Below are 10,151 nucleotides of genomic sequence, written 5' to 3'. Positions count from 1 at the left end.
CACTTAACCAGGTGATTAAGCTTAGGATCACTAAGCTGATGACAGGTATTCCTTGTCTTGATGCAGTAAAAACTACATAACATCACTTCTGGTCATATTATTGCCAGAAATGAGGCAACAATCAGAGAAATTGTAATGTGGGGCATTCCATAAGACAGTTGACCTGAACTCCTAAAACAGGCTGACATGAAAAACAAAAACAAATGTGAGGAGATTGTTCTAGCCTAAAAGAGAGACTCAAATGAGAAAAATGCAGTGCGTATGAATCTTGATTGGATCATGGATTTAAAAATAAAATTAAGAAATTTTGGAAACAAGTAGAGGAAATTAAATATGGCCTATATTTTGGATATTGTTGAGTTGTTAATTTTCTTGGGTGTGATAATGGTATTGTGGTTAAGAGAGATAGTGATCTTATTCTTAGGAGATGCAGCAAAGTATTTAGAGGCAAAGTCACGATGCCTGCAACTTATTTTCATATAGTTCCACACACACACAAAAAATACAGCAAATGCAGCAAAATGTTAACTATTGGTAAAGCTATGTCAAAGGTACATAGATGTTAATCGTAATATTCTTTTAATTCTCCTGTTGGTTTTAAAGTTTTCAAAATAAAAGATGGATTTCAAAAAATTTACCAATTAATAAAATATGAGACCCCGAAGGGTCTCAAGAAATCATTTAATTCAACCCCTTCTTTTACAAGTGGGGGAAATGAGGCCCAAGAAAAGGAAGAGACTTGTTCAAGGGCACACAGCTGGTTACCAAAAAAGTTGATGTTCACTATTCTCCTGATCACTGCCACCTGTTGCAGGATGTAGGTGGCAGTGTGGTTGTGGTCGGGGAGTATAGAGGAGCTTTGGGTGGAAGGACTTGGTGGAGCCATGGCAGGAAATGGGGGACCTCTCAGTGGAGTCACTTTGTGGGTCACAGCCACAGTCTAGAGCGGCGGAGGTTCTGATGTGAAACACAGGCAGGCCCTGGAGACCTAGGACTGCACCCCGTTCAACTCCTTTTTCTCCTTAAAATTCTCTCCCTTATTTTCTTCTTCCAGCCTATTCTCTTCTCTCCATAGCTTTCTTTTCCTTTCCTTCCTTTCTTTCTTTTTCTTTTTTAAACTTATCTCTTCATTACATTGTCACCTGGTCATTTTGCTTTCTCCACCAAGAACATGACATCATGGAAATACACGTTTTGGAACTAGACAGACCTGCTTTCAACACCTGGCCCCGCCCAACTTGGGAGTTACTTAACCTCGTAAAGTCTTGGTTTCTTTATCTTTGCAAAGTTGCTGCTTCCTACCTTGAAAGGATGTCGCATTGTGCCAGTGGTATTTTTTCATAAATCATTTTCTCCTAAGTCATCCGCCCACCTCTTAATTACTTGGGAGTTTCTACAGCCTTTTTCAGTTCTTTTTGTGGTTTTCTTAAAAAAATTGATCAATACATTTTTGACTTATTAGAATCTATTGTTAATTGATACCATTACCCTTGATCCTGACAATATATGCATCTTTACCCTCATCTCAACTTATATGTTGTTATAGTTGCGTACTTTTCTGTGTAGTTAAACCCCCAAAATCAATATTTTATTTAATGTAATAACCATTAATATTCATTTGGATTTGCCCATATATTTATCTCTTTATTTTCCTAGCTGGATCTCTTTTATCTGATAATTTTTTCTGCTTGAAGAACAGCCATTAGAATTTCTTTTAGTACAGGTCTAAATTTAATTTAGAATAACTTTAGAATTTCTTTTAGTACAGTTTGCTGATGGCAAACTCAAATTTTGTTTTTCTGAAAGTGCATTTATTTGCATTTATTTTCAAAGGATATAATCCCTGAATTTAGAATTCTGTAATTGGCAGTTATTTTCTTTAAGCACATTGAAGATACCATTCCTCTGTTTTCTGGCTTCCATTGTAAATATTGAGAACTGTCAGTCTGTCTCTCCTTTGAAGGTAATCTCATTTAAATTTTATAACAACTCAGTGAGGTAGAGGTTTTATTTTTGTAAAGATGAGAATAGAAACTCAGGACAACTTGCCATTGTCAAACAGGTAGGTAGCAAATGGTAGATTAAAATTCAGGTTTATTGACATCAGCGCCTATACTTTGTCAAAATACTTTGCCTTACTCTCTCTCACTAAATAAAAGTACATGTTCATCTATTCAACAATATTTATGAAGCTCCTGTTATATGTATAACACTGTGCTGTGGACAGAGGTGGGTACCGGATTTTGAGGCACTGTTCTGACCTTTTTTTATAGTTTAGAGAAAAGCATGTCAAAATAATTCAAGTTGCAATATGAGGCAGTATATGCTTAATAACAAAAATGGTCATAGCTTGCAGTAATTATTGAAAGAGTTTATGCAAAGGGAATTTCACAGTTGGTTGGAAGTGTCAGAGAATGTCTCGTGAAGGAGGTGGAACTTTGAACTCTGGGCAGAATTTGAGGGTGGAGATTGTAGATGCTGTTTTAGGGGAAATAACATGAAACAAGGCATGGAGTACTGAATGAGAGGTTTGGGAGATGGCAGCAAGGTCGATTTAGCTCTAGCTGAAGTTTATAAATGTTGTTGGACATAAGATTATATGTGACATGGTACCTCAGTAGGAACCATAAATTCCACTTCTCTATCTTTTAGGTCCCAGAGAGTCCTTGAAGAGTTGTTTGGGGGTGGAGTGATAACAGCGAAAGTGGAAAGTATTACTTAGAGGGTAAGAGTTTGGCTTGACTCCATATTGCAACTTAAATTTCAATTATGGCTATGTCACTTCTTCACTTATACTATGAGTAAGAGCTTTTTCAAAGCCTCATTTATGAATTTGAAATAATTGCACTTCATAGGGGATTAAAGGTGAGGATTAAATAAATTAACATGTGCGGTATACTTAGAATAGTACCTGGAACGTGGTAAGCACAATTTATATGTTAGGCATCATTTTGTTATTATCGTTGTTATTATTAAATGAGATTATATATGTTAGTAACCAATGCCTGGCACATGGTTAATCAATTCTGGTCATTAATAAAATGTGTATAGGATAAATAATATTGACTAAATTATATTTTCATACCTCTGCACCTAGGTATAGGGAATGTAAAATCTTTAAAGTTGTATTAATGTATAGACAAGCTATATAATTCACTTAGGTTATTTCCCTATTGTATCATTTTTATGATTACATGTTACATATCATTCCTAATCCCCTCCTCAGTTAATTCATTTTATCAATAAAATAATAGTGAAGAGAACACTATGTTAAAAGTCTGCGGTTAGAAAAGAGGGAATGAGGTAAGTTAGTTAAATGAAATAGTGTATCATAGAAGGGAGCTGTAAATATGCCAGAGGAAAGTTGTAGGAATTGTGCTGTTTGCCAAATCTAGAAACATTATCTCTGGACTCTGTTTAATTTGGTCTCTTCAGGAAATTGTGTGTAACCTGAGGATGCTAATTAAGCGTCCACCATAAGTATAAAGAATAAAAAACTGCTTTCTCTGTTAAAATTTTATTCCAAAGGAAATTGTATAAAGCCATTGAAACATCAGGATTGACAGGCTAGAAATGCATTTAAGTCAAGTCTCATTAATCTTTCAGAAGTTGAAAAGCAAACGTGTCAGAGAAGCAGTGTGGATTTGGAATATTAAAATGCCAGTGTCTTTAAATATTGTCATAAAGAAGAATGGGAAATAAGAATGGACACCACTTACATATTTCTTTTAAAGTTAGAACAATTAGAATAGCATTAAATCAGATGCTTTAGTGACAACCTAACAAGTAGATAATTGGAACTTTAAGTGAAGTTTAACTTTATCTAGTGACTTTATTAAAAATCGTGTAGGTATGCATTGTAGGAATGATTTCACTAGAGAAATTGCCTTTCAATACATGTGCTGTAAGTCTAGAGGAACTAAAGACATGGTGCCGTTTCTTCAATTTTATTTCAGATATTCTGTGGTCTAATTACTAATGATTTGAACCTTTTTGTTTTCATTGGCAACTGTTTTTAAAAAGAGAATTCCTGTAGATACTGTCACATTTTTCCTATTTTCCATATGCTGTGTGTTTCTCATAAATTGGCAAGGGAGTAACTTTGCATATGGTCTGTTGTTGTTGGAACGAGACTTTTTTCTCTCATCCTTTCTTTCTGGTCTGCTTTTCTAACCTTTAACCACCCTGTTAACAGATGGTCATTTTATTCTTCTACTCCATCATTTTGAATAACTGTTTTGAAAAAGGCCAACTTCTCGTAATAACTTAAATTTTCTCACAGCAGTCTCATTTAGGATTGTATAACTTTTATTCTTTACAGCAGTTTTGATTCTTGAAGCTCCTTTTATCTTCTGTGTTGAGTTTATATCGGTATATAATACTGAATGGGAAGCCTAACGTCACATTTTGAGTTACTGGATGATTGTCTTTTCCTGACCCCCTAGCTCAGTTTTTAGTTGATTGAGACCACCTTATGAAGCTGATGAGGCAGGCATCTTTTTCTTGAAAACTCTTTAGTATAGCAGTTCACAGGTTTTGGCACCTAACAGACTTGCGTTCAAATTATAGATTTGCTCTTATGGTGCCTTTGGATAAGTTACTTAACCATCTGAGTCTCAGTTTTTCAACCTTAAAATGGAGACTGATCATACACTATTTACTTTATAGGGTTGATGTAAATATTAAATTAGAGGATTAAAGTATCATGTACATGCTGTGGAACATGGGGGATCAAAAATGGAGTCTTAACCAAGGCGATCATTTTACAGGATTGGTCATGTAATTATGTATGATATGATGGCAGTATTTGCTGTTTATATCAGCAGTTCCCTGAAATAAATTATCTGAGAAAAAAGTACCTTTAGAATGAATCGCGATCAGCATCCTAGTTGAAGCACACTCTTATGAGCTTGAATTTGCTCCTCAGTAAGCAAAGGGTGCACAGTAGCTGTGGTCATAGCACCTGGTAGAGAGACAGCTCTATGGCAAGACTGGTATGAGTCTAGCTGTATACAGCTATGGAGAATGATGAGGAGATGTACCAAGACAGAGTCCTAATTGGGTCATCAATCATTTATTCATTTATTTATTCATTTGATAAATATTTGAGTGCTTACCATCCAGGCACTGTGGTATATATTAGGAATATAGCAGAGAACAAAACAATACCTTCCTTCAAGGAATAGTATGTGGCTATAGAACTAGTCAGTGGTGAAACATGAAGGCAACTAGTGCAGTGGGAGCATATGGGAGGGCTCATTAATTCAGTTCAAGCTGGGTGAAGGATTGAGAAGGTGTAGAGGTCAGGGGTGGCACTGTCTAAGCTGAGTGCATGGTCAGAGTGGAGCATTTAAGTTAAGGATGGTATTTGGAAAATGTCATTTCAAAGGTTAAGCATCTTATGTACGAGAACAGGTTACTGTTCTTATGCTTGAATCTAATTTCCAGAAAAGGTGTGAAATCAGATTTCAGAAATTCTTCCTTTCTCATCATTATTGGGAATGGTGGCAGGGGTTGGGGAGTAGACCTAACTTTGTGCCCTGGAAAGACCAGAGTCCGGAATCTCACATGGAAGCTGACGGGCATTCTCTCTCATGGAATTATAGAATATTACCAACAATGAATTTATTCAGCTTTTATAATTTTGTTACAATAAATATGTATTAAGTGAATTGGCATGGTTCTGGTTCCTAACTCACTTCAACCTTAAGAATTGAGATCTGAGAGGCCAGATGAGCTATGTAGATGGTACTGAAAACATTGGGCTTTGGAGTCAAGTGGCTGGCTTGGTCACGTAGGTCATTAAACATGAATTCATATCTTGGCTCTGTGGTTTTGAGCAAATAATGTTTCTTTAAGCACTTTAAAGAAATTCTTGTTTGGTTTCAAAACAAGTCTTGTTGAAGTAGATGATTCCTTAGGGATGAGGAACCCAAGACTCAGATAAGTTATATGTTTGCATTTTTGTACATATATGTGTGTGCGTAAGTATGCGTATGTATGTGTATCTGCATGTATGTCAACATTCATAATAATGTTAATAGATTTTCATGTTTTTTCATACTGCATAACATAAGTAGGTAGAGATGTCACCAGAGAGGAAATGAAATGGTGCTTTGTAGGAAGAATTAGTTTTATACTTGGGTTGGGATGAAGGAAAGGCTTCCTGAGAGGTAGCATTTGGCTGGGTGGGCTTGCTTTATAGTAGTGAGTTATAAAGAGCTCCAGCTCTATAGACAAGTGGTCTAGTATGAATCCTGCTTTGTCCACTAACTAGATGCTTGATTTCAGATAAGTTACTTCACTCCTCGACTATTGTTTCCTCTGTAAAATTGATATACTTGTATCTCCTACAGAGGGCCTTTGAGGATATGGAGTAATGCATGTAAAATACTTAGCTGAGTGCTTGCCATACTGCAGGCACTTGCTATCATTACTGTGGCATCATCATTATTACTGGTAGGGGTTGGTGGAGAGGCCTTTTCAGGGAGAGAGAATTTAGTCTGTTCTCTTCTCCTGTCTTATAAACTCTCACGTTTCGTTTAAGTGAACCCAGTGGTTTTATTTTTCCATTTATGAATCACACATCGAATAACTGAGATTTAGAGTTCTTTTTGAACTGCAGAATTTTTTGTAGACTGAAAAAATAACAGTCACAAGATCGTGATATTGTATCGCTGTCCCTTGAGTTCAGGACTCAACTATCATTAGGTTGGAAGACTAATCTCTCCCCATTTATATAACACTGTACTTTTCAAAATACTTCATGACTGTTAGTTGATCCTTACAGTAACCTTGTGAAGCACATAGGGTGGGAGCTATTATTTTTCAGGAGGCAGAATCCACAGGTCCAGGGGAATGGCTGTTAGTGGCCATTCTAACGATACAGTTATAGCCCTGGTCCCTTGATTTCAATTTTTTTTCTTTAGTTTTCTGTGAATAGAAGTCTGTCAGCAGACCTGAGTTTGCATGTAATTGTTACCACTTACTAATTGTGTGATTTTATAAGAGTTGTTTGAGTTTGTTGTTCTATCTGTCAAATGTTGAGACTTTGAACAACTACACAGGATTGTCTGTGATGCTGAATTTACTTTGTGTTATGCTTTATAAGAATTGCTTTGTATAATGTAGGGATATGTGTATTAAGATACAAGTTCATTCACTAATCGGTGTCATCTGTTTAGTGATAATACAAGTAGGAAATATTCCTAGTTCTATACTGCCTTTAATTTTCTTATTCTGCTTATTTGAGGGTAACATTCTGGATGGTGATGTGAAGTCTCTGTCTTGGGAAAATATGGGAAATCTGGGAGTGTTCAACAGATAAATAATAACACAAATAACCGAATCCATTTTTCACATTATTTCTTCTGTTCCTTGGTCTTTCCCGTTTCTCTCATTCATTTTTTGGGGGGAAAGGGGTTGGTGTTGAACAGGGGCTTAGTATTATTCAGATGGTTGGACAATTTAAAGCTTTCTAGCTAATAAATACATCATTTTAGAAGTGTGAAGTTTGTTTCCCACTGGAAATTCAGACAAGGGGACCCTTTTTATATATGATCATTCTTCATGTGTGTTTATCAGTTATTTATACTATATTTTCCTCGTGAACCTCTGTCAGAAGTAGGTGAATATATATTTTTATATATACCATATTAATTGGAAGTTACAAAATGCTGAAATTGAGTATAACAGATTGTTTTTACAGTTATTTTTTCTGAAGTGTTTTGTATATACCATAGGCATTTATTTATTAAGTGGTTGAGTTAGTTGTCACGAAAACCCTAATTTTAAGTTTTCCAATAAGAAAATCTGCATTATGGAAGAAGTTTTGCATTTTACTTGTTTTTTTTTTTTGAACAGAAGTTTGGGAAAAAATATTGAGGTTGACTTGAAAGTGTCACTTATGAGTAAAAGGACTCTTTTGAGTTGGCGTCTATAATTTAAGGGTCAGGTGAGAAACAAGTCATCTTGTAAAAAGGAAAGATATTTTCTTTGGGTCATGGAAGTTTTTGTTTGCTTTCTAGTATTTAGCAAGCTCAGAGTACTTATTAAATTGCAGTTTCATGAATAGTGTTGTAGTAAGTATACCGTGAGTCAAATCACAATATGTGACTTATATTCCAACATAATATCGTTTAAGATACTATATCAGCAATTTGTATTTTTTAAGTTACCCACATTAGGAAAATAGTATAACAGTTGTTTATAGTTGATTAGATTTGACATAAATAAAAAAATTATTTTCCAGGAAGACCAAAACTCAATTTAGTAAAAAATTTAACATAGACTAAGAAGCTTTTTAAAATATTGAATGTAACGTGCATAGAATTGGATAATGAATTAGCCGTAATCTTTGTTTATAGCATGCTCTTACTGGCCCATGTGTAGCCTGTTTTTATTTTATTTTTAAAATGTTAATAAGCCCCTGTGAACCCACCATCAGAACCAAAGGTAGGTCCTTGATAACCTACATCTGACTTCACAGGCTCCCCCAGCCATCCTATCTCCCTGTTTTCAGTCTACAGCCTGAATTCAGCCTGAATTCTGTCATCATTATTCCCTTGCTTTCTGTTTTTGTATAGTGTTATCACATCTTTATGGATTTTTAGAAAGTATATTTTTTAATTTTGGTTTTAATTTTACAAAAAAGATATTCTATAATCATTTAGGACTTAGTATTTTTACTTAATATTTTATTACTATTATTTACCCATATCGTTGCATGTAATTGTAGTTTCTTCACTTTACTGATTAATAATCCATTATGTTAATATATTTAATATAGCAAAGTTTATTCATTTTCCCAAGAATGGACATTTTGCATGTTTTCCAGGTTTTTGCTATTGTGAACAGTTTTGCTTTGAACAGTCTAATATACATGTCTCCTGTACATGTTTATGTTTCTCTTCATATATACTTAGGAGTAAAATCTCTGGGTAATAGAATATGGGATTATTCACTTTGTGGAAATTATGCCAAACATTTTTTCCCCACCATTAATCTATAAAAGACCTTGTGGATCCATATCTTTTGAACACTTGGTGTTGTCAGACTTTAAAATTTTTTCAGCTTGATTGGATGTAAAATGATATTTAATTTTATTGTATTTTTCTGATAACTCTTGATATTAATATTTTTTCACATTTTTATTGATCTTTTTTCCCCCACCCTGTGAAATGCTGATTCATGTCTTTTTTTTCCCTCTTGGGTTGTCTTTGCTTTTTTTTAAAAAAGATTTTAAGTCATCCTTATGTATTTTGGATACTTTTGTTGGATGTATGTATTCCAAAAATCTTTTCAGTTTATAACTTGCCTTTCTACTTTCTTTAGGGTGTTTTTTGAAGACTAAATGTTCTTGATTTTAGTATACTCAAATATATTTTATTTTATTTTATAGTTATCATTTGTGTTTTTAAGGAATTGTCGCTTTCTCATTTTATATGCCAATGTCTGTTAACATTACAGCCGACATTTATTTAAAGGCCTGAGATTACAGTGGTAGAATGAAAAAGAAGGAAGAGAGGACAGTTTAAGAAAATGAAAGCAGAATGAGAAGTATTTTAGAACATACCACTGTATATAACTACTCATCACTCTTCTCCAACACCCAATAGAAAATAAGCCTTTGTTAAAAGCTGGATTCACATTTGTGCTTTAAACTCAGGTACCTAGGGTAAGGTTCACTGGTCTACTAGCATGACTTTTCCCTAAACTCTTACCAGCCTGTATGTTTCTTGAGTGATTTACCCTTTCTCTGGACGTTATTATTTATTTATTTATTTATATGACTATTGCTGAGAAAATGATCATGACCTTTGTGATCCATTTAGACAAATATTAAAGAATTATTTACGTTAGAAATTTTTCTATTCTTGAACTTTAAAATAGTTGGAATAAAGCCATATATATGTTTAACCTAAAGAAATTTGTATCAACATGTTGTGTAAGAAAACATTTTCAAAAATTATTTTTTTACACGCTGATTTTAAATTTCAAAAAAGTACTTCACTTAAATGCTATTCTGCTATTCATTCAGCTTATCATCAACATTTGTTTGGGAGTTACCCATATCTCCTACCACTTCTATATATGCAGTCTGTTCTCTAGCAGATTTGAATTCTGGAATCCCCCTACCCTCCAGAGCGCAT

General features: G+C 34.4%; 1 protein-coding gene across 3 annotated transcripts in view; it reads left to right on the top strand.

Moving 5' to 3' along the window:
- The first annotated feature begins 2,650 nt into the window (after window positions 1-2,650).
- The window catches only part of STRBP (spermatid perinuclear RNA binding protein), a 75,696-nt gene continuing 68,195 nt past the window's right edge, over window positions 2,651-10,151 (top strand). For all 3 annotated transcript variants that reach the window (XM_006917945.3, XM_015594235.2, XM_025051154.1), the window contains exon 1: window positions 2,651-2,725. The gene's annotated coding sequence lies outside the window, so the exon portion shown is untranslated. The remainder of the gene's footprint in view (window positions 2,726-10,151) is intronic.

This window comes from Pteropus alecto, unplaced genomic scaffold (genome assembly GCF_000325575.1).
Source record: "Pteropus alecto unplaced genomic scaffold, ASM32557v1 scaffold67, whole genome shotgun sequence".
In the NCBI taxonomy this organism is placed as follows: Eukaryota; Metazoa; Chordata; class Mammalia; order Chiroptera; family Pteropodidae; genus Pteropus; species Pteropus alecto.
Note: the sequence above shows the minus strand (reverse complement) of the source record. Positions and strands in the feature narration are given on the sequence as shown.